The 27,849-nt window shown below is 43.0% G+C and overlaps 13 non-coding genes across 13 annotated transcripts; all 13 read right to left on the bottom strand.

The window, feature by feature from the left end:
• Positions 1-5,375: 5,375 nt before the first annotated feature.
• On the bottom strand, positions 5,376-5,448 carry trnak-uuu (transfer RNA lysine (anticodon UUU)). The gene has a single exon. It is a non-coding gene; the product is annotated as a tRNA-Lys (tRNA).
• A 235-nt stretch (positions 5,449-5,683) lies between these two features.
• On the bottom strand, positions 5,684-5,772 carry trnay-gua (transfer RNA tyrosine (anticodon GUA)). Its single transcript is given in 2 exon segments — positions 5,684-5,719; positions 5,736-5,772. It is a non-coding gene; the product is annotated as a tRNA-Tyr (tRNA).
• A 3,262-nt stretch (positions 5,773-9,034) lies between these two features.
• Positions 9,035-9,107, bottom strand: trnak-cuu (transfer RNA lysine (anticodon CUU)). Its single transcript has one exon. It is a non-coding gene; the product is annotated as a tRNA-Lys (tRNA).
• Positions 9,108-9,342: 235 nt separating this feature from the next.
• Positions 9,343-9,431, bottom strand: trnay-gua (transfer RNA tyrosine (anticodon GUA)). The gene is given in 2 exon segments: positions 9,343-9,378; positions 9,395-9,431. It is a non-coding gene; the product is annotated as a tRNA-Tyr (tRNA).
• A 3,248-nt stretch (positions 9,432-12,679) lies between these two features.
• On the bottom strand, positions 12,680-12,752 carry trnak-uuu (transfer RNA lysine (anticodon UUU)). Its single transcript has one exon. It is a non-coding gene; the product is annotated as a tRNA-Lys (tRNA).
• A 235-nt stretch (positions 12,753-12,987) lies between these two features.
• Positions 12,988-13,076, bottom strand: trnay-gua (transfer RNA tyrosine (anticodon GUA)). Its single transcript is given in 2 exon segments — positions 12,988-13,023; positions 13,040-13,076. It is a non-coding gene; the product is annotated as a tRNA-Tyr (tRNA).
• A 3,548-nt stretch (positions 13,077-16,624) lies between these two features.
• On the bottom strand, positions 16,625-16,697 carry trnak-uuu (transfer RNA lysine (anticodon UUU)). The gene has a single exon. It is a non-coding gene; the product is annotated as a tRNA-Lys (tRNA).
• A 235-nt stretch (positions 16,698-16,932) lies between these two features.
• Positions 16,933-17,021, bottom strand: trnay-gua (transfer RNA tyrosine (anticodon GUA)). The gene is given in 2 exon segments: positions 16,933-16,968; positions 16,985-17,021. It is a non-coding gene; the product is annotated as a tRNA-Tyr (tRNA).
• A 3,374-nt stretch (positions 17,022-20,395) lies between these two features.
• On the bottom strand, positions 20,396-20,484 carry trnay-gua (transfer RNA tyrosine (anticodon GUA)). Its single transcript is given in 2 exon segments — positions 20,396-20,431; positions 20,448-20,484. It is a non-coding gene; the product is annotated as a tRNA-Tyr (tRNA).
• Positions 20,485-23,740: 3,256 nt separating this feature from the next.
• trnak-cuu (transfer RNA lysine (anticodon CUU)) lies at positions 23,741-23,813 on the bottom strand. Its single transcript has one exon. It is a non-coding gene; the product is annotated as a tRNA-Lys (tRNA).
• A 219-nt stretch (positions 23,814-24,032) lies between these two features.
• Positions 24,033-24,121, bottom strand: trnay-gua (transfer RNA tyrosine (anticodon GUA)). Its single transcript is given in 2 exon segments — positions 24,033-24,068; positions 24,085-24,121. It is a non-coding gene; the product is annotated as a tRNA-Tyr (tRNA).
• A 3,224-nt stretch (positions 24,122-27,345) lies between these two features.
• trnak-uuu (transfer RNA lysine (anticodon UUU)) lies at positions 27,346-27,418 on the bottom strand. Its single transcript has one exon. It is a non-coding gene; the product is annotated as a tRNA-Lys (tRNA).
• A 235-nt stretch (positions 27,419-27,653) lies between these two features.
• On the bottom strand, positions 27,654-27,742 carry trnas-gga (transfer RNA serine (anticodon GGA)). The gene is given in 2 exon segments: positions 27,654-27,689; positions 27,706-27,742. It is a non-coding gene; the product is annotated as a tRNA-Ser (tRNA).
• Positions 27,743-27,849: the final 107 nt, after the last annotated feature.

The following is a 27,849-nucleotide window of genomic DNA, read 5'->3' on the forward strand; positions in this document are numbered from 1 at the left end:
AAAGGTTATAAACACATTAACTACAATACCGGTTAGTAAGACGAAGGTGAGTCTCTCGTTAGTATTGTTAGTCAGACATTAAATAACTACGCAGGTTAGTATTTATGTCAGGTAACTTCTCGTTATATATATATCAGTCTCATTTACGTTTAGGTGCCGAGAAAGATCCTATCGTTACTTGTTACCACAATTTCCCTTAACTGATTATTATTCAATGATCAAGGATAGGCAGGGCCACCAATAATCTAACGTCTATTGACTTGTGTCAATTTCATACTAATCAGTTAAACAGGAATGAGAAGATATTTCTCGGGGTTGACAGATTTTATTTCTAAAATTATCAACAAAACAGTTTAATGCAACACACATTTATATTTAAGAAAACTAAATGATATTACACATTCTAGAGTTATGAATCACAGAATAACATTTCTAATTGATTTCTCAAATGTCATGAATCATGAACTCCAAACTGTTAAACTTATCTGAACTTCGTCGCAGAGAGGCCTCTCTGTCTTCGGGCTCAGATCACAGCACACGGCACATGGTCCGTGTGGTTTGGAACAAAGGCAGTGCGGTTCGGCTTTGTCCAAGAACTTCCACTCAGTCGATGCAGCTGGAAGTTGGGGTTTCGCGAAATTAGAGTCTTTTCCAAACAGATTTTCCACTGGTTTGAAGGCTCCAAGGTTGTGCACAAAATCTTCTTTGTAAGCAGGGTTCCACCGTAGTTACTTGAAGACAAAGTCTTTGAGGAAAGCAGGGCCCTGTTCGTTCCAAGGGTCAAGTTTCTTAAGACTCAAATAGCTATTTAAATGACTGAACACTTTCATATACATTCGACTTACTCAATTGTCCAGCTGTAAAACTCCACTGATCAGGTGGGCACAGGCGGGCATGCGCAGTCTGTAAAGTTCTTTATTTAATAAAGTCCTTTAAAAGAATTCTTCGTACGGCTCAATCTCCTTCTCCCAGTTTAACTCTTCTGTTGCCGGCAAAGACTTGGTTGGTTTCTGGTTCCGGTTCGGGCAACAGAGCTACAGGTTGAGCTGTGGCAGCGAGTTACTGGTTCAGGTGAGAGAGAAAGAGAGAGAGAGAGAAAGAGAGAGAGAGAGAGAGAGAGAGACTGTGCACTGTTCCTTATAGTCTGTCAGATCAATAGGTGATTGGTTCTTGAGTTCTTGAGATTGGATTTCGGTTTCAGCCCCCAGTGTCCTAATGGAGGGGGGCTTGATTTATGACTGATGTCAATCCATGCCATCTTTTGGAAATGCCGGTTGGCCCGGGTTCGTAGCTCTATGTCGGGATTTCGGCTCTCGTCCACTTCAAAGAGTTTTTATCACCTACAGGCCCCTTTCTCCAGACATCTCATAGCAGGATTCAACCTATTTGGCCTCTTCTCGGTGCCATCCACCCCAAAACTGTCACTTTGATGCAAACCGGTTCCAAGCTGATGAGCAAAGGAAATCTGATAACTTTGGGGGTGGAGAGGTCTTCTTTAGATCAGTGCTTCAGCTCAGAGCCCAAATGCTCTTATCAAAATACACCCAACATAACGCTACACAGTGGAACTGCAAGGCAATTGATTAAAGGGACATGTGGTGAATTCCTTTTTATCTTTATACTGTTGTTGGATGTCTCCTGTTCCTCTAAGTCTCATTTGGCCCTGGTTTTCCCCCTCTGTGTTGAATAATCGGGCTCTAAATAGCCCCGGCGTTTCTCCTGCAGTTCTTCGTTCTTTCCACTGCTAGCGCTGCCTTTGTGCAGCTTGTTATAGGATATTGTGAACTGAACCTATTTTGCTGTGAATTTATATTTACTGCGAATAGTTTATTGTGGCTGGTCTTGGTCTGTCTGCACTAAATAAATGATTTGTATCAAGGGATTATTTAGTTTGTCAGTGTACTTTTTTACCTAACCACTAAGGGCCACTCCTTGCACTTCACACATTTGCCCTTTTAATTACTCCCTTACTGACATACTTTAACATGCAATGTGCGTGTGATAATAGTTTTAGCAGCCTGTTGCCATTCAGGTGAGACAATACCTAGTAAATCCTTTTTTTTTTTTTTCATGTTGGTGCGCCGCGAAGGTTTTTGGTCTCAGCAAAGTGTTCCGTGGCATTACAACGCTTGGGAACCACTGGCTTGGCTTGTTGGGCATCCAGGTATGCACTGAGATTACGATCGGCACGATGATTGTCGTTCTCAGGAGAATTGTGTTTCTTTGCTGATCACGTTCTCTGTCGCTATTTACACAGTTCTTACAAGTGGCACATTGGGGATGAAGAGCAGAGCATGCTGACACGCATAGCTGTGGACTTCTGCATGGCATGGGGCCACAGGTCATTCCAAGTATTTCAAGACGCCTGCAAATGTGTGGACACGTTGTGTTGGCCCAACCCTCACAGATTGTGCCAAGTCAAGTAGAGATGCATGTTGTGCTGTTCTAAAGTGACATGTCGTCAACGGCAAAAACATCTCTCAGAGTTCCTGACTTGACTTGCCTCTGGAAGACAACACTTGCCCAGGCTGGATATTTGCCGAAAGAAGCAAAGAGGACTAGACACCTTGCCTAGACGCAACTGCATATTTCATTGTCACCTGGAAGGCCATCCAGGCTTTTCACCATCATGGCCCTCGGTCAACAAGGCGCCCGAACAGGGACTCGAACCCTGGACCCTCAGATTAAAAGTCTGATGCTCTAACACACAAATCGTTAAACAAAAAAGGTTATAAACACATTAACTACAATACCGGTTAGTAAGACGAAGGTGAGTCTCTCGTTAGTATTGTTAGTCAGACATTAAATAACTACGCAGGTTAGTATTTATGTCAGGTAACTTCTCGTTATATATATATCAGTCTCATTTACGTTTAGGTGCCGAGAAAGATCCTATCGTTACTTGTTACCACAATTTCCCTTAACTGATTATTATTCAATGATCAAGGATAGGCAGGGCCACCAATAATCTAACGTCTATTGACTTGTGTCAATTTCAGACTAAACAGTTAAACAGGAATGAGAAGATATTTCTCGGGGTTGACAGATTTTATTTCTAAAATTATCAACAAAACAGTTTAATGCAACACACATTTATATTTAAGAAAACTAAATGATATTACACATTCTAGAGTTATGAATCACAGAATAACATTTCTAATTGATTTCTCAAATGTCATGAATCATGAACTCCAAACTGTTAAACTTATCTGAACTTCGTCGCAGAGAGGCCTCTCTGTCTTCGGGCTCAGATCACAGCACACGGCACATGGTCCGTGTGGTTTGGAACAAAGGCAGTGCGGTTCGGCTTTGTCCAAGAACTTCCACTCAGTCGATGCACCTGGAAGTTGGGGTTTCGCGAAATTAGAGTCTTTTCCAAACAGATTTTCCACTGGTTTGAAGGCTCCAAGGTTGTGCACAAAATCTTCTTTGTAAGCAGGGTTCCACCGTAGTTACTTGAAGACAAAGTCTTTGAGGAAAGCAGGGCCCTGTTCGTTCCAAGGGTCAAGTTTCTTAAGACTCAAATAGCTATTTAAATGACTGAACACTTTCATATACATTCGACTTACTCAATTGTCCAGCTGTAAAACTCCACTGATCAGGTGGGCACAGGCGGGCATGCGCAGTCTGTAAAGTTCTTTATTTAATAAAGTCCTTTAAAAGAATTCTTCGTACGGCTCAATCTCCTTCTCCCAGTTTAACTCTTCTGTTGCCGGCAAAGACTTGGTTGGTTTCTGGTTCCGGTTCGGGCAACAGAGCTACAGGTTGAGCTGTGGCAGCGAGTTACTGGTTCAGGTGAGAGAGAAAGAGAGAGAGAGAGAAAGAGAGAGAGAGAGAGAGAGAGAGAGACTGTGCACTGTTCCTTATAGTCTGTCAGATCAATAGGTGATTGGTTCTTGAGTTCTTGAGATTGGATTTCGGTTTCAGCCCCCAGTGTCCTAATGGAGGGGGGCTTGATTTATGACTGATGTCAATCCATGCCATCTTTTGGAAATGCCGGTTGGCCCGGGTTCGTAGCACTATGTCGGGATTTCGGCTCTCGTCCACTTCAAAGAGTTTTTATCACCTACAGGCCCCTTTCTCCAGACATCTCATTGCAGGATTCAACCTATTTGGCCTCTTCTCGGTGCCATCCTCCCCAAAACTGTCACTTTGATGCAAACCAGTTCCAAGCTGATGAGCAAAGGAAATCTGATAACTTTGGGGGTGGAGAGGTCTTCTTTAGATCAGTGCTTCAGCTCAGAGCCCTAATGCTCTTATCAAAATACACCCAACATAACGCTACACAGTGGAACTGCAAGGCAATTGATTAAAGGGACATGTGGTGAATTCCTTTTTATCTTTATACTGTTGTTGGATGTCTCCTGTTCCTCTAAGTCTCATTTGGCCTTGGTTTTCCCCCTCTGTGTTGAATAATCGGGCTCTAAATAGCCCCGGCGTTTCTCCTGCAGTTCTTCGTTCTTTCCACTGCTAGCGCTGCCTTTGTGCAGCTTGTTATAGGATATTGTGAACTGAACCTATTTTGCTGTGAATTTATATTTACTGCGAATAGTTTATTGTGGCTGGTCTTGGTCTGTCTGCACTAAATAAATGATTTGTATCAAGGGATTATTTAGTTTGTCTGTGTACTTTTTTACCTAACCACTAAGGGCCACTCCTTGCACTTCACACATTTGCCCTTTAAATTACTCCCTTACTGACATACTTTAACATGCAATGTGCGTGTGATAATAGTTTTAGCAGCCTGTTGCCATTCAGGTGAGACAATACCTAGTAAATCCGTTTTTTTTTTTTTCATGTTGGTGCGCCGCGAAGGTTTTTGGTCTCAGCAAAGTGTGCCGTGGCATTACAACGCTTGGGAACCACTGGCTTGGCTTGTTGGGCATCCAGGTATGCACTGAGATTACGATCGGCACGATGATTGTCGTTCTCAGGAGAATTGTGTTTCTTTGCTGATCATGTTCTCTGTCGCTTTTTACAAAGTTCTTACAAGTGGCACATTGGGGATGAGGAGCAGAGCATGCTGACACGCATAGCTGTGGACTTCTGCATGGCATGGGGCCACAGGTCATTCCAAGTATTTCAAGACGCCTGCAAATGTGTGGACACGTTGTGTTGGCCCAACCCTCACAGATTGTGCCAAGTCAAGTAGAGATGCATGTTGTGCTGTTCTAAAGTGACACGTCGTCAACGGCAAAAACATCTCTCAGAGTTCCTGGCTTGACTTGCCTCTGGAAGACAACACTTGCCCAGGCTGGATATTTGCCGAAAGAAGCAAAGAGGACTAGACACCTTGCCTAGACGCAACTGCATATTTCATTGTCACCTGGAAGGCCATCCAGGCTTTTCACCATCATGGCCCTCGGTCAAAAAGGCGCCCGAACAGGGACTCGAACCCTGGACCCTCAGATTAAAAGTCTGATGCTCTACCGGCTGAGCTACCCGGGCTTCAGTGAAGTGCTTCACAATGTGTTGGCTTCATGATTGTTCCAGACCGCTTTCTGGCCGGTTTAGAAAACTGGGCTCAGGGTGAAAAGGGTCACATGCATATGAGATGTTTGGGCAATGCGAGTTCTCCACAGCAAATCCGAATTTCCGGTGTTTTCTCCTTGTCCTCATGCAATTCCAATGGCTTGACATTTGGGAGCTCGTCCAAAACCGATGTCAAACCATAATCACGCCTTCCTTCGAGCCGGAATTGAACCAGCAACCTAAGGATGCCCGCTGCCTGAAACCTACAGTCCTCCGCTCTACCAACTGAGCTATCGAAGGGAAGCTTCTCACTGTCTTCCCCTGGCAGTCTCAGTGGCCGTGCAAAGCCAAGAAGCACCGTGGCTTGGCTCAGTGGTTTTCAACCCGTGTGCCGTGAGGACTACCCAATTGTGTCGTGAGATTTTTATCCCCTGAAAAATATTATGTCATTTTGTTTGGTCAACTTCATAAATCTTGTATCAAATCAAACTTATTCAAATGTGTGAAAATATTACATTTATACATCACCTGTAGAAAGCGTTTCATAACTGAAATGTTGTGTTTGCCGGACTGAACGCACACCTACACTGAGTTGCAGTGCTATCAGTTGTATCGTAAGGTACACTTATAAATTTCAATTTAAGAAGTGAATTTATAGTATCACCTTATCACGAATCCTGGAATCTTGTAGAACTCAATTTCTGTAATAATTGGACACAGACACCAATTCCAAAGATATAAATTGTTAAATTTATTCAAAAACAAAGACTAAATGTAGCACTACACTAATTATACAAAAGGGAAAAGCTAATCAAAATTCAACTCTAGATCAACAAATCAAAGACAAATCACTTCCGTGACCAAATCAAAGACCATGGGATCGCATATGATAACACACAAATCGTTAAACAAAAAAGGTTATAAACACATTAACTACAATACCGGTTAGTAAGACGAAGGTGAGTCTCTCGTTAGTATTGTTAGTCAGACATTAAATAACTACGCAGGTTAGTATTTATGTCAGGTAACTTCTCGTTATATATATATCAGTCTCATTTACGTTTAGGTGCCGAGAAAGATCCTATCGTTACTTGTTACCACAATTTCCCTTAACTGATTATTATTCAATGATCAAGGATAGGCAGGGCCACCAATAATCTAACGTCTATTGACTTGTGTCAATTTCAGACTAAACAGTTAAACAGGAATGAGAAGATATTTCTCGGGGTTGACAGATTTTATTTCTAAAATTATCAACAAAACAGTTTAATGCAACACACATTTATATTTAAGAAAACTAAATGATATTACACATTCTAGAGTTATGAATCACAGAATAACATTTCTAATTGATTTCTCAAATGTCATGAATCATGAACTCCAAACTGTTAAACTTATCTGAACTTCGTCGCAGAGAGGCCTCTCTGTCTTCGGGCTCAGATCACAGCACACGGCACATGGTCCGTGTGGTTTGGAACAAAGGCAGTGCGGTTCGGCTTTGTCCAAGAACTTCCACTCAGTCGATGCACCTGGAAGTTGGGGTTTCGCGAAATTAGAGTATTTTCCAAACAGATTTTCCACTGGTTTGAAGGCTCCAAGGTTGTGCACAAAATCTTCTTTGTAAGCAGGGTTCCACCGTAGTTACTTGAAGACAAAGTCTTTGAGGAAAGCAGGGCCCTGTTCGTTCCAAGGGTCAAGTTTCTTAAGACTCAAATAGCTATTTAAATGACTGAACACTTTCATATACATTCGACTTACTCAATTGTCCAGCTGTAAAACTCCACTGATCAGGTGGGCACAGGCGGGCATGCGCAGTCTGTAAAGTTCTTTATTTAATAAAGTCCTTTAAAAGAATTCTTCGTACGGCTCAATCTCCTTCTCCCAGTTTAACTCTTCTGTTGCCGGCAAAGACTTGGTTGGTTTCTGGTTCCGGTTCGGGCAACAGAGCTACAGGTTGAGCTGTGGCAGCGAGTTACTGGTTCAGGTGAGAGAGAAAGAGAGAGAGAGAGAGAGAGAGAGAGAGAGAGAGACAGAGACTGTGCACTGTTCCTTATAGTCTGTCAGATCAATAGATGATTGGTTCTTGAGTTCTTGAGATTGGATTTCGGTTTCAGCCCCCAGTGTCCTAATGGAGGGGGGCTTGATTTATGACTGATGTCAATCCATGCCATCTTTTGGAAATGCCGGTTGGCCCGGGTTCGTAGCACTATGTCGGGATTTCGGCTCTCGTCCACTTCAAAGAGTTTTTATCACCTACAGGCCCCTTTCTCCAGACATCTCATAGCAGGATTCAACCTATTTGGCCTCTTCTCGGTGCCATCCTCCCCAAAACTGTCACTTTGATGCAAACCAGTTCCAAGCTGATGAGCAAAGGAAATCTGATAACTTTGGGGGTGGAGAGGTCTTCTTTAGATCAGTGCTTCAGCTCAGAGCCCTAATGCTCTTATCAAAATACACCCAACATAACGCTACACAGTGGAACTGCAAGGCAATTGATTAAAGGGACATGTGGTGAATTCCTTTTTATCTTTATACTGTTGTTGGATGTCTCCTGTTCCTCTAAGTCTCATTTGGCCTTGGTTTTCCCCCTCTGTGTTGAATAATCGGGCTCTAAATAGCCCCGGCGTTTCTCCTGCAGTTCTTCGTTCTTTCCACTGCTAGCGCTGCCTTTGTGCAGCTTGTTATAGGATATTGTGAACTGAACCTATTTTGCTGTGAATTTATATTTACTGCGAATAGTTTATTGTGGCTGGTCTTGGTCTGTCTGCACTAAATAAATGATTTGTATCAAGGGATTATTTAGTTTGTCTGTGTACTTTTTTACCTAACCACTAAGGGCCACTCCTTGCACTTCACACATTTGCCCTTTAAATTACTCCCTTACTGACATACTTTAACATGCAATGTGCGTGTGATAATAGTTTTAGCAGCCTGTTGCCATTCAGGTGAGACAATACCTAGTAAATCCGTTTTTTTTTTTTTCATGTTGGTGCGCCGCGAAGGTTTTTGGTCTCAGCAAAGTGTGCCGTGGCATTACAACGCTTGGGAACCACTGGCTTGGCTTGTTGGGCATCCAGGTATGCACTGAGATTACGATCGGCACGATGATTGTCGTTCTCAGGAGAATTGTGTTTCTTTGCTGATCATGTTCTCTGTCGCTTTTTACAAAGTTCTTACAAGTGGCACATTGGGGATGAGGAGCAGAGCATGCTGACACGCATAGCTGTGGACTTCTGCATGGCATGGGGCCACAGGTCATTCCAAGTATTTCAAGACGCCTGCAAATGTGTGGACACGTTGTGTTGGCCCAACCCTCACAGATTGTGCCAAGTCAAGTAGAGATGCATGTTGTGCTGTTCTAAAGTGACACGTCGTCAACGGCAAAAACATCTCTCAGAGTTCCTGGCTTGACTTGCCTCTGGAAGACAACACTTGCCCAGGCTGGATATTTGCCGAAAGAAGCAAAGAGGACTAGACACCTTGCCTAGACGCAACTGCATATTTCATTGTCACCTGGAAGGCCATCCAGGCTTTTCACCATCATGGCCCTCGGTCAACAAGGCGCCCGAACAGGGACTCGAACCCTGGACCCTCAGATTAAGAGTCTGATGCCTTACCGGCTGAGCTACCCGGGCTTCAGTGAAGTGCTTCACAATGTGTTGGCTTCATGATTGTTCCAGACCGCTTTCTGGCCGGTTTAGAAAACTGGGCTCAGGGTGAAAAGGGTCACATGCATATGAGATGTTTGGGCAATGCGAGTTCTCCACAGCAAATCCGAATTTCCGGTGTTTTCTCCTTGTCCTCATGCTATTCCAATGGCTTGACATTTGGGAGCTCGTCCAAAACCGATGTCAAACCATAATCACGCCTTCCTTCGAGCCGGAATTGAACCAGCAACCTAAGGATGCCCGCTGCCTGAAACCTACAGTCCTCCGCTCTACCAACTGAGCTATCGAAGGGAAGCTTCTCACCGTCTTCCCCTGGCAGTCTCAGTGGCCGTGCAAAGCCAAGAAGCACCGTGGCTTGGCTCAGTGGTTTTCAACCCGTGTGCCGTGAGGACTACCCAATTGTGTCGTGAGATTTTTATCCCCTGAAAAATATTATGTCATTTTGTTTGGTCAACTTCATAAATCTTGTATCAAATCAAACTTATTCAAATGTGTGAAAATATTACATTTATACATCACCTGTAGAAAGCGTTTCATAACTGAAATGTTGTGTTTGCCGGACTGAACGCACACCTACACTGAGTTGCAGTGCTATCAGTTGTATCGTAAGGTACACTTATAAATTTCAATTTAAGAAGTGAATTTATAGTATCACCTTATCACGAATCCTGGAATCTTGTAGAACTCAATTTCTGTAATAATTGGACACAGACACCAATTCCAAAGATATAAATTGTTAAATTTATTCAAAAACAAAGACTAAATGTAGCACTACACTAATTATACAAAAGGGAAAAGCTAATCAAAATTCAACTCTAGATCAACAAATCAAAGACAAATCACTTCCGTGACCAAATCAAAGACCATGGGATCGCATATGATAACACACAAATCGTTAAACAAAAAAGGTTATAAACACATTAACTACAATACCGGTTAGTAAGACGAAGGTGAGTCTCTCGTTAGTATTGTTAGTCAGACATTAAATAACTACGCAGGTTAGTATTTATGTCAGGTAACTTCTCGTTATATATATATCAGTCTCATTTACGTTTAGGTGCCGAGAAAGATCCTATCGTTACTTGTTACCACAATTTCCCTTAACTGATTATTATTCAATGATCAAGGATAGGCAGGGCCACCAATAATCTAACGTCTATTGACTTGTGTCAATTTCAGACTAAACAGTTAAACAGGAATGAGAAGATATTTCTCGGGGTTGACAGATTTTATTTCTAAAATTATCAACAAAACAGTTTAATGCAACACACATTTATATTTAAGAAAACTAAATGATATTACACATTCTAGAGTTATGAATCACAGAATAACATTTCTAATTGATTTCTCAAATGTCATGAATCATGAACTCCAAACTGTTAAACTTATCTGAACTTCGTCGCAGAGAGGCCTCTCTGTCTTCGGGCTCAGATCACAGCACACGGCACATGGTCCGTGTGGTTTGGAACAAAGGCAGTGCGGTTCGGCTTTGTCCAAGAACTTCCACTCAGTCGATGCACCTGGAAGTTGGGGTTTCGCGAAATTAGAGTCTTTTCCAAACAGATTTTCCACTGGTTTGAAGGCTCCAAGGTTGTGCACAAAATCTTCTTTGTAAGCAGGGTTCCACCGTAGTTACTTGAAGACAAAGTCTTTGAGGAAAGCAGGGCCCTGTTCGTTCCAAGGGTCAAGTTTCTTAAGACTCAAATAGCTATTTAAATGACTGAACACTTTCATATACATTCGACTTACTCAATTGTCCAGCTGTAAAACTCCACTGATCAGGTGGGCACAGGCGGGCATGCGCAGTCTGTAAAGTTCTTTATTTAATAAAGTCCTTTAAAAGAATTCTTCGTACGGCTCAATCTCCTTCTCCCAGTTTAACTCTTCTGTTGCCGGCAAAGACTTGGTTGGTTTCTGGTTCCGGTTCGGGCAACAGAGCTACAGGTTGAGCTGTGGCAGCGAGTTACTGGTTCAGGTGAGAGAAAGAGAGAGAGAGAGAAAGAGAGAGAGAGAGAGAGAGAGAGAGAGAGACTGTGCACTGTTCCTTATAGTCTGTCAGATCAATAGGTGATTGGTTCTTGAGTTCTTGAGATTGGATTTCGGTTTCAGCCCCCAGTGTCCTAATGGAGGGGGGCTTGATTTATGACTGATGTCAATCCATGCCATCATTTGGAAATGCCGGTTGGCCCGGGTTCGTAGCTCTATGTCGGGATTACGGCTCTCGTCCACTTCAAAGAGTTTTTATCACCTACAGGCCCCTTTCTCCAGACATCTCATAGCAGGATTCAACCTATTTGGCCTCTTCTCGGTGCCATCCTCCCCAAAACTGTCACTTTGATGCAAACCAGTTCCAAGCTGATGAGCAAAGGAAATCTGATAACTTTGGGGGTGGAGAGGTCTTCTTTAGATCAGTGCTTCAGCTCAGAGCCCAAATGCTCTTATCAAAATACACCCAACATAACGCTACACAGTGGAACTGCAAGGCAATTGATTAAAGGGACATGTGGTGAATTCCTTTTCATCTTTATACTGTTGTTGGATGTCTCCTGTTCCTCTAAGTCTCATTTGGCTTTGGTTTCCCCCCTCTGTGTTGAATAATCGGGCTCTAAATAGCCCCGGCGTTTCTTCTGCAGTTCTTCGTACTTTCCACTGCTAGCGATGCCTTTGTGCAGCTTGTTATAGGATATTGTGAACTGAACCTATTTTGCTGTGAATTTATATTTACTGCGAATAGTTTATTGTGGCTGGTCTTGGTCTGTCTGCACTAAATAAATGATTTGTATCAAGGGATTATTTAGTTTGTCTGTGTACTTTTTTACCTAACCACTAAGGGCCACTCCTTGCACTTCACACATTTGCCCTTTTAATTACTCCCTTACTGACATACTTTAACATGCAATGTGCGTGTGATAATAGTTTTAGCAGCCTGTTGCCATTCAGGTGAGACAATACCTAGTAAATCCTTTTTTTTTTTTTTCATGTTGGTGCGCCGCGAAGGTTTTTGGTCTCAGCAAAGTGTGCCGTGGCATTACAACGCTTGGGAACCACTGGCTTGGCTTGTTGGGCATCCAGGTATGCACTGAGATTACGATCGGCACGATGATTGTCGTTCTCAGGAGAATTGTGTTTCTTTGCTGATCATGTTCTCTGTCGCTTTTTACAAAGTTCTTACAAGTGGCACATTGGGGATGAGGCATAGCTGTGGACTTCTGCATGGCATGGGGCCACAGGTCATTCCAAGTATTTCAAGACGCCTGCAAATGTGTGGACACGTTGTGTTGGCCCAAACCCTCACAGATTGTGCCAAGTCAAGTAGAGATGCATGTTGTGCTGTTCTAAAGTGACACGTCGTCAACGGCAAAAACATCTCTCAGAGTTCCTGGCTTGACTTGCCTCTGGAAGACAACACTTGCCCAGGCTGGATATTTGCCGAAAGAAGCAAAGAGGACTAGACACCTTGCCTAGACGCAACTGCATATTTCATTGTCACCTGGAAGGCCATCCAGGCTTTTCACCATCATGGCTCTCGGTCAACAAGGCGCCCGAACAGGGACTCGAACCCTGGACCCTCAGATTAAAAGTCTGATGCTCTACCGGCTGAGCTACCCGGGCTTCAGTGAAGTGCTTCACAATGTGTTGGCTTCATGATTGTTCCAGACCGCTTTCTGGCCGGTTTAGAAAACTGGGCTCAGGGTGAAAAGGGTCACATGCATATGAGATGTTTGGGCAATGCGAGTTCTCCACAGCAAATCCGAATTTCCGGTGTTTTCTCCTTGTCCTCATGCAATTCCAATGGCTTGACATTTGGGAGCTCGTCCAAAACCGATGTCAAACCATAATCACGCCTTCCTTCGAGCCGGAATTGAACCAGCGACCTAAGGATGCCCGCTGCCTGAAACCTACAGTTCTCCGCTCTACCAACTGAGCTATCGAAGTGAAGCTTCTCACCATCTTCCCCTGGCAGTCTCAGTGGCCGTGCAAAGCCAAGAAGCACCGTGGCTTGGCTCAGTGGTTTTCAACCCGTGTGCCGTGAGGACTACCCAATTGTGTCGTGAGATTTTTATCCCCTGAAAAATATTATGTCATTTTGTTTGGTCAACTTCATAAATCTTGTATCAAATCAAACTTATTCAAATGTGTGAAAATATTACATTTATACATCACCTGTAGAAAGCGTTTCATAACTGAAATGTTGTGTTTGCCGGACTGAACGCACACCTACACTGAGTTGCAGTGCTATCAGTTGTATCGTAAGGTACACTTATAAATTTCAATTTAAGAAGTGAATTTATAGTATCACCTTATCACGAATCCTGGAATCTTGTAGAACTCAATTTCTGTAATAATTGGACACAGACACCAATTCCAAAGATATAAATTGTTAAATTTATTCAAAAACAAAGACTAAATGTAGCACTACACTAATTATACAAAAGGGAAAAGCTAATCAAAATTCAACTCTAGATCAACAAATCAAAGACAAATCACTTCCGTGACCAAATCAAAGACCATGGGATCGCATATGATAACACACAAATCGTTAAACAAAAAATGTCATAAACACATTAACTACAATACCGGTTAGTAAGACGAAGGTGAGTCTCTCGTTAGTATTGTTAGTCAGACATTAAATAACTACGCAGGTTAGTATTTATGTCAGGTAACTTCTCGTTATATATATATCAGTCTCATTTACGTTTAGGTGCCGAGAAAGATCCTATCGTTACTTGTTACCACAATTTCCCTTAACTGATTATTATTCAATGATCAAGGATAGGCAGGGCCACCAATAATCTAACGTCTATTGACTTGTGTCAATTTCATACTAAACAGTTAAACAGGAATGAGAAGATATTTCTCGGGGTTGACAGATTTTATTTCTAAAATTATCAACAAAACAGTTTAATGCAACACACATTTATATTTAAGAAAACTAAATGATATTACACATTCTAGAGTTATGAATCACAGAATAACATTTCTAATTGATTTCTCAAATGTCATGAATCATGAACTCCAAACTGTTAAACTTATCTGAACTTCGTCGCAGAGAGGCCTCTCTGTCTTCGGGCTCAGATCACAGCACACGGCACATGGTCCGTGTGGTTTGGAACAAAGGCAGTGCGGTTCGGCTTTGTCCAAGAACTTCCACTCAGTCGATGCACCTGGAAGTTGGGGTTTCGCGAAATTAGAGTCTTTTCCAAACAGATTTTCCACTGGTTTGAAGGCTCCAAGGTTGTGCACAAAATCTTCTTTGTAAGCAGGGTTCCACCGTAGTTACTTGAAGACAAAGTCTTTGAGGAAAGCAGGGCCCTGTTCGTTCCAAGGGTCAAGTTTCTTAAGACTCAAATAGCTATTTAAATGACTGAACACTTTCATATACATTCGACTTACTCAATTGTCCAGCTGTAAAACTCCACTGATCAGGTGGGCACAGGCGGGCATGCGCAGTCTGTAAAGTTCTTTATTTAATAAAGTCCTTTAAAAGAATTCTTCGTACGGCTCAATCTCCTTCTCCCAGTTTAACTCTTCTGTTGCCGGCAAAGACTTGGTTGGTTTCTGGTTCCGGTTCGGGCAACAGAGCTACAGGTTGAGCTGTGGCAGCGAGTTACTGGTTCAGGTGAGAGAGAAAGAGAGAGAGAGAGAAAGAGAGAGAGAGAGAGAGAGAGAGAGAGACTGTGCACTGTTCCTTATAGTCTGTCAGATCAATAGGTGATTGGTTCTTGAGTTCTTGAGATTGGATTTCGGTTTCAGCCCCCAGTGTCCTAATGGAGGGGGGCTTGATTTATGACTGATGTCAATCCATGCCATCTTTTGGAAATGCCGGTTGGCCCGGGTTCGTAGCTCTATGTCGGGATTTCGGCTCTCGTCCACTTCAAAGAGTTTTTATCACCTACAGGCCCCTTTCTCCAGACATCCTATAGCAGGATTCAACCTATTTGGCCTCTTCTCGGTGCCATCCTCCCCAAAACTGTCACTTTGATGCAAACCAGTTCCAAGCTGATGAGCAAAGGCAATCTGATAACTTTGGGGGTGGAGAGGTCTTCTTTAGATCAGTGCTTCAGCTCAGAGCCCAAATGCTCTTATCAAAATACACCCAACATAACGCTACACAGTGGAACTGCAAGGCAATTGATTAAAGGGACATGTGGTGAATTCCTTTTCATCTTTATACTGTTGTTGGATGTCTCCTGTTCCTCTAAGTCTCATTTGGCTTTGGTTTCCCCCCTCTGTGTTGAATAATCGGGCTCTAAATAGCCCCGGCGTTTCTCCTGCAGTTCTTCGTTCTTTCCACTGCTAGCGCTGCCTTTGTGAAGGCAGATGGTGCTTGTGAGAAGTCAACAGCATGTCCACCGAAAAGGGTGTCTGACTCCTGGTTTTGGATCCGGAAGGGTTGATAACAGACCGAAACGGTTACAATATGATACTGCTTAGATTAACTGTGGATATGTATTGTGATCGTGCTCGGCTCAGGTGTGCGTTCAGTCCGCACACAAAACATTTCGGTCGCGAAACGTTTAATCAAATCGAATAAAATGGCGGGGATAGCATGTTTGATCCGTGTGCTATTGTTTTTCAACAATTGTAATGCCCTTTGTAACGTTTAACCACTTCGTTACATACAGCTTGTTATAGGATATTTTGAACTGAACCTATTTTGCTGTGAATTTATATTTACTGCGAATAGTTTATTGTGGCTGGTCTTGGTCTGTCTGCACTAAATAAATGATTTGTATCAAGGGATTATTTAGTTTGTCTGTGTACTTTTTTACCTAACCACTAAAGGCCACTCCTTGCACTTCACACATTTGCCCTTTTAATTACTCCCTTACTGACATACATTAACATGCAATGTGCGTGTGATAATAGTTTTAGCAGCCTGTTGCCATTCAGCTGAGACAATAACTAGTAAATCCTTTTATTTATTTTTTCATGTTGGTGCGCCGCGAAGGTTTTTGGTCTCAGCAAAGTGTGCCGTGGCATTACAACGCTTGGGAACCACTGGCTTGGCTTGTTGGGCATCCAGGTATGCACTGAGATTACGATCGGCACGATGATTGTCGTTCTCAGGAGAATTGTGTTTCTTTGCTGATCACGTTCTCTGTCGCTTTTTACACAGTTCTTACAAGTGGCACATTGGGGATGAGGAGCAGAGCATGCTGACACGCATAGCTGTGGACTTCTGCATGGCATGGGGCCACAGGTCATTCCAAGTATTTCAAGACGCCTGCAAATGTGTGGACACGTTGTGTTGGCCCAACCCTCACAGATTGTGCCAAGTCAAGTAGAGATGCATGTTGTGCTGTTCTAAAGTGACACGTCGTCAACGGCAAAAACATCTCTCAGAGTTCCTGGCTTGACTTGCCTCTGGAAGACAACAGGCTGGATATTTGCCGAAAGAAGCAAAGAGGACTAGACACCTCGCCTAGACGCAACTGCAGATTTCATTGTCATTTTACCATCATGGCCCTCGGTCAACAAGGCACCCAAACAGGGACTTGAACCCTGGACCCTCGGATTAAAAGTCTGATGCTCTACCGGCTGAACTACCCGGGCTTCAGTGAGGTGCTTCACAATGTGTTGGCTTCATGATATTTCCAGACCGCTTTCTGGACGGTTTAGAAAACTGGGCTCAGGGTGAAAAGGGTCACATGCATATGAGATGTGTGGGCAATGCGAGTTCTCCACAACAAATCCGAATTTCCGGGGTTTTTTCCTTGTCCTCATGCAATTCCAATGGCTTGACATTTGGGAGCTCGTCCAAAACCGATGTCAAACCATAATCACGCCTTTCTTCGAGCCGGAATTGAACCAGCGACCTAAGGAAGCCCGCTGCCTGAAACCTACAGTCCTCCACTCTACCAACTGAGCTATCAAAGGGAAGCTTCTCACCGTCTTCCTCTGGAAGTCTCTGTGGCCGTGCAAAGCCAAGAAGCACCGTGGCTTGGCTCAGTGGTTTTCAACCCGTGTACCGTGAGTACTACCCAATTGTGTCGTGAGATTTTTATCCCCTGAAAAATATTATGTCATTTTGTTTGGTCAACTTCATAAATCTTGTATCAAATCAAACTTATTCAAATGTGTGAAAATATTACATTTATACATCACCTGTAGAAAGCGTTTCATAACTGAAATGTTGTGTTTGCCGGACTGAACGCACACCTACACTGAGTTGCAGTGCTATCAGTTGTATCGTAAGGTACACTTATAAATTTCAATTTAAGAAGTGAATTTATAGTATCACCTTATCACGAATCCTGGAATCTTGTAGAACTCAATTTCTGTAATAATTGGACACAGACACCAATTCCAAAGATATAAATTGTTAAATTTATTCAAAACCAAAGACTAAATGTAGCACTACACTAATTATACAAAAGGGAAAAGCTAATTAAAATTCAACTCTAGATCAACAAATCAAAGACAAATCACTTCCGTGACCAAATCAAAGACCATGGGATCGCATATGATAACACACAAATCGTTAAACAAAAAAGGTTATAAACACATTAACTACAATACCGGTTAGTAAGACGAAGGTGAGTCTCTCGTTAGTATTGTTAGTCAGACATTAAATAACTACGCAGGTTAGTATTTATGTCAGGTAACTTCTCGTGATATATATATCAGTCTCATTTACGTTTAGGTGCCGAGAAAGATCCTATCATTACTTGTTACCACAATTTCCCTTAACTGATTATTATTCAATGATCAAGGATAGGCAGGGCCACCAATAATCTAACGTCTATTGACTTGTGTCAATTTCAGACTAAACAGTTAAACAGGAATGAGAAGATATTTCTCGGGGTTGACAGATTTTATTTCTAAAATTATCAACAAAACAGTTTAATGCATCACACATTTATATTTAAGAAAACTAAATGATATTACACATTCAAGAGTTATGAATCACAGAATAACATTTCTAATTGATTTCTCAAATGTCATGAATCATGAACTCCAAACTGTTAAACTTATCTGAACTTCGTCGCAGAGAGGCCTCTCTGTCTTCGGGCTCAGATCACAGCACACGGCACATGGTCCGTGTGGTTTGGAACAAAGGCAGTGCGGTTCGGCTTTGTCCAAGAACTTCCACTCAGTCGATGCACCTGGAAGTTGGGGTTTCGCGATATTAGAGTCTTTTCCAAACAGATTTTCCACTGGTTTGAAGGCTCCAAGGTTGTGCACAAAATCTTCTTTGTAAGCAGGGTTCCACCGTAGTTACTTGAAGACAAAGTCTTTGAGGAAAGCAGGGCCCTGTTCGTTCCAAGGGTCAAGTTTCTTAAGACTCAAATAGCTATTTAAATGACTGAACACTTTCATATACATTCGACTTACTCAATTGTCCAGCTGTAAAACTCCACTGATCAGGTGGGCACAGGCGGGCATGCGCAGTCTGTAAAGTTCTTTATTTAATAAAGTCCTTTAAAAGAATTCTTCGTACGGCTCAATCTCCTTCTCCCAGTTTAACTCTTCTGTTGCTGGCAAAGACTTGGTTGGTTTCTGGTTCCGGTTCGGGCAACAGAGCTACAGGTTGAGCTGTGGCAGCGAGTTACTGGTTCAGGTGAGAGAGAAAGAGAGAGAGAGAGAGAGAGAGAGACTGTGCACTGTTCCTTATAGTCTGTCAGATCAATAGGTGATTGGTTCTTGAGTTCTTGAGATTGGATTTCGGTTTCAGCCCCCAGTGTCCTAATGGAGGGGGGCTTGATTTATGACTGATGTCAATCCATGCCATCTTTTGGAAATGCCGGTTGGCCCGGGTTCGTAGCTCTATGTCGGGATTTCGGCTCTCGTCCACTTCAAAGAGTTTTTATCACCTACAGGCCCCTTTCTCCAGACATCTCATAGCAGGTTTCAACCTATTTGGCCTCTTCTCGGTGCCATCCTCCCCAAAACTGTCACTTTGTCTCATTTGGCTTTGGTTTCCCCCCTCTGTGTTGAATAATCGGGCTCTAAATAGCCCCGGCGTTTCTCCTGCAGTTCTTCGTTCTTTCCACTGCTAGTGCTGCCTTTGTGAAGGCAGATGGTGCTTGTGAGAAGTCAACAGCGTGTCCACCGAAAAGGGTGTCTGACTCCTGGTTTTGGATCCGGAAGGGTTGATAACAGACCGAAACGGTTACAATATGATACTGCTTAGATTAACTGTGGATATGTATTGTGATCGTGCTCGGCTCAGGTGTGCATTCAGTCTGCACACAAAACATTTCGGTCGCGAAACGTCTAATCAAATCGAATAAAACGGCGGGGATAGCATGTTTGATCCGTGTGCTATTGTTTTTCAACAATTGTAATGCCCTTTGTAACGTTTAACCACTTCGTTAAATACAGCTTGTTATAGGATATTGTGAACTGAACCTATTTTGCTGTGAATTTATATTTACTGCGAATAGTTTATTGTGGCTGGTCTTGGTCTGTCTGCACTAAATAAATGATTTGTATCAAGGGATTATTTAGTTTGTCTGTGTACTATTTTACCTAACCACTAAGGGCCACTCCTTGCACTTCACACATTTGCCCTTTTAATTACTCCCTTACTGACATACTTTAACATGCAATGTGCATGTGATAATAGTTTTAGCAGCCTGTTGCCATTCAGGTGAGACAATACCTAGTAAATCCTTTTTTTTTTTTTTCATGTTGGTGCGCCGCGAAGGTTTTTGGTCTCAGCAAAGTGTGCCGTGGCATTACAACGCTTGGGAACCACTGGCTTGGCTTGTTGGGCATCCAGGTATGCACTGAGATTACGATCGGCACGATGATTGTCGTTCTCAGGAGAATTGTGTTTCTTTGCTGATCACGTTCTCTGTCGCTTTTTACACAGTTCTTACAAGTGGCACATTGGGGATGAGGAGCAGAGCATGCTGACACGCATAGCTGTGGACTTCTGCATGGCATGGGGCCACAGGTCATTCCAAGTATTTCAAGACGCCTGCAAATGTGTGGACACGTTGTGTTGGCCCAACCCTCACAGATTGTGCCAAGTCAAGTAGAGATGCATGTTGTGCTGTTCTAAAGTGACACGTCGTCAACGGCAAAAACATCTCTCAGAGTTCCTGGCTTGACTTGCCTCTGGAAGACAACACTTGCCCAGGCTGGATATTGAAAAGGGTCACATGCATATGAGATGTTTGGCCAATGCGAGTTTTCCACAGCAAATCCGAATTTCCGGTGTTTTCTCCTTGTCCTCATGCAATTCCAATGGCTTGACATTTGGGAGCTCGTCAAAAAACCGATGTCAAACCATAATCACGCCTTCCTTCGAGCAGGAATTGAACCAGCGACCTAAGGATGCCCGCTGCCTGAAACCTACAGTCCTCCACTCTACCAACTGAGCTATCAAAGGGAAGCTTCTCAACGTCTTCCCCTGGCAGTCTCAGTGGCCGTGCAACGCCAAGAAGCACCGTGGCTTGGCTCAGTGGTTTTCAACCCGTGTGCCGTGAGGACTACCCAATTGTGTCGTGAGATTTTTATCCCCTGAAAAATATTATGTCATTTTGTTTGGTCAACTTCATAAATCTTGTATCAAATCAAACTTATTCAAATGTGTGAAAATATTACATTTATACATCACCTGTAGAAAGCGTTTCATAACTGAAATGTTGTGTTTGCCGGACTGAACGCACACCTACACTGAGTTGCAGTGCTATCAGTTGTATCGTAAGGTACACTTATAAATTTCAATTTAAGAAGTGAATTTATAGTATCACCTTATCACGAATCCTGGAATCTTGTAGAACTCAATTTCTGTAATAATTGGACACAGACACCAATTCCAACGATATAAATTGTTAAATTTATTCAAAACCAAAGACTAAATGTAGCACTACACTAATTATACAAAAGGGAAAAGCTAATTAAAATTCAACTCTAGATCAACAAATCAAAGACAAATCACTTCCGTGACCAAATCAAAGACCATGGGATCGCATATGATAACACACAAATCGTTAAACAAAAAAGGTTATAAACACATTAACTACAATACCGGTTAGTAAGACGAAGGTGAGTCTCTCGTTAGTATTGTTAGTCAGACATTAAATAACTACGCAGGTTAGTATTTATGTCAGGTAACTTCTCGTTATATATATATCAGTCTCATTTACGTTTAGGTGCCGAGAAAGATCCTATCATTACTTGTTACCACAATTTCCCTTAACTGATTATTATTCAATGATCAAGGATAGGCAGGGCCACCAATAATCTAACGTCTATTGACTTGTGTCAATTTCAGACTAAACAGTTAAACAGGAATGAGAAGATATTTCTCGGGGTTGACAGATTTTATTTCTAAAATTATCAACAAAACAGTTTAATGCAACACACATTTATATTTAAGAAAACTAAATGATATTACACATTCTAGAGTTATGAATCACAGAATAACATTTCTAATTGATTTCTCAAATGTCATGAATCATGAACTCCAAACTGTTAAACTTATCTGAACTTCGTCGCAGAGAGGCCTCTCTGTCTTCGGGCTCAGATCACAGCACACGGCACATGGTCCGTGTGGTTTGGAACAAAGGCAGTGCGGTTCGGCTTTGTCCGAGAACTTCCACTCAGTCGATGCACCTGGAAGTTGGGGTTTCGCGAAATTAGAGTCTTTTCCAAACAGATTTTCCACTGGTTTGAAGGCTCCAAGGTTGTGCACAAAATCTTCTTTGTAAGCAGGGTTCCACCGTAGTTACTTGAAGACAAAGTCTTTGAGGAAAGCAGGGCCCTGTTCGTTCCAAGGGTCAAGTTTCTTAAGACTCAAATAGCTATTTAAATGACTGAACACTTTCATATACATTCGACTTACTCAATTGTCCAGCTGTAAAACTCCACTGATCAGGTGGGCACAGGCGGGCATGCGCAGTCTGTAAAGTTCTTTATTTAATAAAGTCCTTTAAAAGAATTCTTCGTACGGCTCAATCTCCTTCTCCCAGTTTAACTCTTCTGTTGCCGGCAAAGACTTGGTTGGTTTCTGGTTCCGGTTTGGGCAACAGAGCTACAGGTTGAGCTGTGGCAGCAAGTTACTGGTTCAGGTGAGAGAGAAAGAGAGAGAGAGAGAGAGAGAGAGAGAGAGAGAGACTGTGCACTGTTCCTTATAGTCTGTCAGATCAATAGGTGATTGGTTCTTGAGTTCTTGAGATTGGATTTCGGTTTCAGCCCCCAGTGTCCTAATGGAGGGGGGCTTGATTTATGACTGATGTCAATCCATGCCATCTTTTGGAAATGCCGGTTGGCCCGGGTTCGTAGCTCTATGTCGGGATTTCGGCTCTCGTCCACTTCAAAGAGTTTTTATCACCTACAGGCCCCTTTCTCCAGACATCTCATAGCAGGATTCAACCTATTTGGCCTCTTCTCGGTGCCATCCTCCCCAAAACTGTCACTTTGATGCAAACCAGTTCCAAGCTGATGAGCAAAGGAAATCTGATAACTTTGGGGGTGGAGAGGTCTTCTTTAGATCAGTGCTTCAGCTCAGAGCCCGAATGCTCTTATCAAAATACACCCAACATAATGCTACACAGTGGAACTGCAAGGCAATTGATTAAAGGGACATGTGGTGAATTCCTTTTTATCTTTATACTGTTGTTGGATGTCTCCTGTTCCTCTAAGTCTCATTTGGCCTTGGTTTTCCCCCTCTGTGTTGAATAATCGGGCTCTAAATAGCCCCGGCGTTTCTCCTGCAGTTCTTCGTTCTTTCCACTGCTAGCGCTGCCTTTGTGCAGCTTGTTATAGGATATTGTGAACTGAACCTATTTTGCTGTGAATTTATATTTACTGCGAATAGTTTATTGTGGCTGGTCTTGGTCTGTCTGCACTAAATAAATGATTTGTATCAAGGGATTATTTAGTTTGTCTGTGTACTTTTTTACCTAACCACTAAGTGCCACTCCTTGCACTTCACACATTTGCCCTTTTAATTACTCCCTTACTGACATACTTTAACATGCAATGTGCGTGTGATAATAGTTTTAGCAGCCTGTTGCCATTCAGGTGAGACAATACCTAGTAAATCCTTTTTTTTTTTTTTCATGTTGGTGCGCCGCGAAGGTTTTTGGTCTCAGCAAAGTGTGCCGTGGCATTACAACGCTTGGGAACCACTGGCTTGGCTTGTTGGGCATCCAGGTATACACTGAGATTACGATCGGCACGATGATTGTCGTTCTCAGGAGAATTGTGTTTCTTTGCTGATCACGTTCTCTGTCGCTTTTTACACAGTTCTTACAAGTGGCACATTGGGGATGAGGAGCAGAGCATGCTGACACGCATAGCTGTGGACTTCTGCATGGCATGGGGCCACAGGTCATTCCAAGTATTTCAAGACGCCTGCAAATGTGTGGACACGTTGTGTTGGCCCAACCCTCACAGATTGTGCCAAGTCAAGTAGAGATGCATGTTGTGCTGTTCTAAAGTGACACGTCGTCAACGGCAAAAACATCTCTCAGAGTTCCTGGCTTGACTTGCCTCTGGAAGACAACACTTGCCCAGGCTGGATATTTGCCGAAAGAAGCAAAGAGGACTAGACACCTTGCCTAGACGCAACTGCATATTTCATTGTCACCTGGAAGGCCATCCAGGCTTTTCACCATCATGGCCCTCGGTCAACAAGGCGCCCGAACAGAGACTCGAACCCTGGACCCTCAGATTAAGAGTCTGATGCTCTACCGGCTGAGCTACCCGGGCTTCAGTGAAGTGCTTCATGATTGTTCCAGACCGCTTTCTGGCCGGTTTAGAAAACTGGGCTCAGGGTGAAAAGGGTCACATGCATATGAGATGTTTGGGCAATGCGAGTTCTCCACAGCAAATCCAAATTTCCGGTGTTTTCTCCTTGTCCTCATGCAATTCCAATGGCTTGACATTTGGGAGCTCGTCCAAAACCGATGTCAAACCATAATCACGCCTTCCTTCGAGCCGGAATTGAACCAGCGTCCTAAGGATGCCCGCTGGCTGAAACCTACAGTCCTCCGCTATACCAACTGAGCTATCGAAGGGAAGCTTCTCAACGTCTTCCCCTGGCAGTCTCAGTGGCCGTGCAAAGCCAAGAAGCACCGTGGCTTGGCTCAGTGGTTTTCAACCCGTGTGCCGTGAGGACTACCCAATTGTGTCGTGAGATTTTTATCCCCTGAAAAATATTATGTCATTTTGTTTGGTCAACTTCATAAATCTTGTATCAAATCAAACTTATTCAAATGTGTGAAAATATTACATTTATACATCACCTGTAGAAAGCGTTTCATAACTGAAATGTTGTGTTTGCCGGACTGAACGCACACCTACACTGAGTTGCAGTGCTATCAGTTGTATCGTAAGGTACACTTATAAATTTCAATTTAAGAAGTGAATTTATAGTATCACCTTATCACGAATCCTGGAATCTTGTAGAACTCAATTTCTGTAATAATTGGACACAGACACCAATTCCAAAGATATAAATTGTTAAATTTATTCAAAACCAAAGACTAAATGTAGCACTACACTAATTATACAAAAGGGAAAAGCTAATTAAAATTCAACTCTAGATCAACAAATCAAAGACAAATCACTTCCGTGACCAAATCAAAGACCATGGGATCGCATATGATAACACACAAATCGTTAAACAAAAAAGGTTATAAACACATTAACTACAATACCGGTTAGTAAGACGAAGGTGAGTCTCTCGTTAGTATTGTTAGTCAGACATTAAATAACTACGCAGGTTAGTATTTATGTCAGGTAACTTCTCGTTATATATATATCAGTCTCATTTACGTTTAGGTGCCGAGAAAGATCCTATCATTACTTGTTACCACAATTTCCCTTAACTGATTATTATTCAATGATCAAGGATAGGCAGGGCCACCAATAATCTAACGTCTATTGACTTGTGTCAATTTCAGACTAAACAGTTAAACAGTAATGAGAAGATATTTCTCGGGGTTGACAGATTTTATTTCTAAAATTATCAACAAAACAGTTTAATGCAACACACATTTATATTTAAGAAAACTAAATGATATTACACATTCTAGAGTTTTGAATCACAGAATAACATTTCTAATTGATTTCTCAAATGTCATGAATCATGAACTCCAAACTGTTAAACTTATCTGAACTTCGTCGCAGAGAGGCCTCTCTGTCTTCGGGCTCAGATCACAGCACACGGCACATGGTCCGTGTGGTTTGGAACAAAGGCAGTGCGGTTCGGCTTTGTCCGAGAACTTCCACTCAGTCGATGCACCTGGAAATTGGGGTTTCGCGAAATTAGAGTCTTTTCCAAACAGATTTTCCACTGGTTTGAAGGCTCCAAGGTTGTGCACAAAATCTTCTTTGTAAGCAGGGTTCCACCGTAGTTACTTGAAGACAAAGTCTTTGAGGAAAGCAGGGCCCTGTTCGTTCCAAGGGTCAAGTTTCTTAAGACTCAAATAGCTATTTAAATGACTGAACACTTTCATATACATTCGACTTACTCAATTGTCCAGCTGTAAAACTCCACTGATCAGGTGGGCACAGGCGGGCATGCGCAGTCTGTAAAGTTCTTTATTTAATAAAGTCCTTTAATAGAATTCTTCGTACGGCTCAATCTCCTTCTCCCAGTTTAACTCTTCTGTTGCCGGCAAAGACTTGGTTGGTTTCTGGTTCCGGTTCGGGCAACAGAGCTACAGGTTGAGCTGTGGCAGCGAGTTACAGGTTCAGGTGAGAGAGAAAGAGAGAGAGAGAGAGAGAGAGACTGTGCACTGTTCCTTATAGTCTGTCAGATCAATAGGTGATTGGTTCTTGAGTTCTTGAGATTGGATTTCGGTTTCAGCCCCCAGTGTCCTAATGGAGGGGGGCTTGATTTATGACTGATGTCAATCCATGCCATCTTTTGGACATGCCGGTTGGCCCGGGTTCGTAGCTCTATGTCGGGATTTCGGCTCTCGTCCACTTCAAAGAGTTTTTATCACCTACAGGCCCCTTTCTCCAGACATCTCATAGCAGGATTCAACCTATTTGGCCTCTTCTCGGTGCCATCCTCCCCAAAACTGTCACTTTGATGCAAACCAGTTCCAAGCTGATGAGCAAAGGAAATCTGATAACTTTGGGGGTGGAGAGGTCTTCTTTAGATCAGTGCTTCAGCTCAGAGCCCGAATGCTCTTATCAAAATACACCCAACATAACGCTACACAGTGGAACTGCAAGGCAATTGATTAAAGGGACATGTGGTGAATTCCTTTTTATCTTTATACTGTTGTTGGATGTCTCCTGTTCCTCTAAGTCTCATTTGGCCTTGGTTTTCCCCCTCTGTGTTGAATAATCGGGCTCTAAATAGCCCCGGCGTTTCTCCTGCAGTTCTTCGTTCTTTCCACTGCTAGCGCTGCCTTTGTGCAGCTTGTTATAGGATATTGTGAACTGAACCTATTTTGCTGTGAATTTATATTTACTGCGAATAGTTTATTGTGGCTGGTCTTGGTCTGTCTGCACTAAATAAATGATTTGTATCAAGGGATTATTTAGTTTGTCTGTGTACTTTTTTACTTAACCACTAAGGGCCACTCCTTGCACTTCACACATTTGCCCTTTTAATTACTCCCTTACTGACATACTTTAACATGCAATGTGCGTGTGATAATAGTTTTAGCAGCCTGTTGCCATTCAGGTGAGACAATACCTAGTAAATCCTTTTTTTTTTTTTTCATGTTGGTGCGCCGCGAAGGTTTTTGGTCTCAGCAAAGTGTGCCGTGGCATTACAACGCTTGGGAACCACTGGCTTGGCTTGTTGGGCATCCAGGTATGCACTGAGATTACGATCGGCACGATGATTGTCGTTCTCAGGAGAATTGTGTTTCTTTGCTGATCACGTTCTCTGTCGCTTTTTACACAGTTCTTACAAGTGGCACATTGGGGATGAGGAGCAGAGCATGCTGACACGCATAGCTGTGGACTTCTGCATGGCATGGGGCCACAGGTCATTCCAAGTATTTCAAGACGCCTGCAAATGTGTGGACACGTTGTGTTGGCCCAACCCTCACAGATTGTGCCAAGTCAAGTAGAGATGCATGTTGTGCTGTTCTAAAGTGACACGTCGTCAACGGCAAAAACATCTCTCAGAGTTCCTGGCTTGACTTGCCCAGGCTGGATATTTGCCGAAAGAAGCAAAGAGGACTAGACACCTTGCCTAGACGCAACTGCATATTTCATTGTCACCTGGAAGGCCATCCAGGCTTTTCACCATCATGGCCCTCAGTCAACAAGGCGCCCGAACAGGGACTCAAACCCCGGACCCTCAGATTAAAAGTCTGATGCCCTCCTGGCTGAGCTACCCGAGCTTCAGTGAAGTGCTTCACAATGTGTTGGCTTCATGATTGTTCCAGACCGCTTTCTGGCCGGTTTAGAAAACTGGGCTCAGGGTGAAAAGGGTCACATGCATATGAGATGTTTGGGCAATGCGAGTTCTCCACAGCAAATCCAAATTTCCGGTGTTTTCTCCTTGTCCTCATGCAATTCCAATGGCTTGACATTTGGGAGCTCGTCCAAAACCGATGTCAAACCATAATCACGCCTTCCTTCGAGCCGGAATTGAACCAGCGACCTAAGGATGCCCGCAGCCTGAAACCTCCAGTCCTCCGCTCCACCAGCTGAGCTATCAAAGGGAAGCTTCTCACCGTCTTCCCCTGGCAGTCTCAGTGGCCGTGCAAAGCCAAGAAGCACCGTGGCTTGGCTCAGTGGTTTTCAACCCGTGTGCCGTGAGGACTACCCA

The sequence above is a fragment of the Amia ocellicauda genome, unplaced genomic scaffold, assembly GCF_036373705.1.
Source record: "Amia ocellicauda isolate fAmiCal2 unplaced genomic scaffold, fAmiCal2.hap1 HAP1_SCAFFOLD_97, whole genome shotgun sequence".
Lineage (NCBI taxonomy): Eukaryota > Metazoa > Chordata > Actinopteri > Amiiformes > Amiidae > Amia > Amia ocellicauda.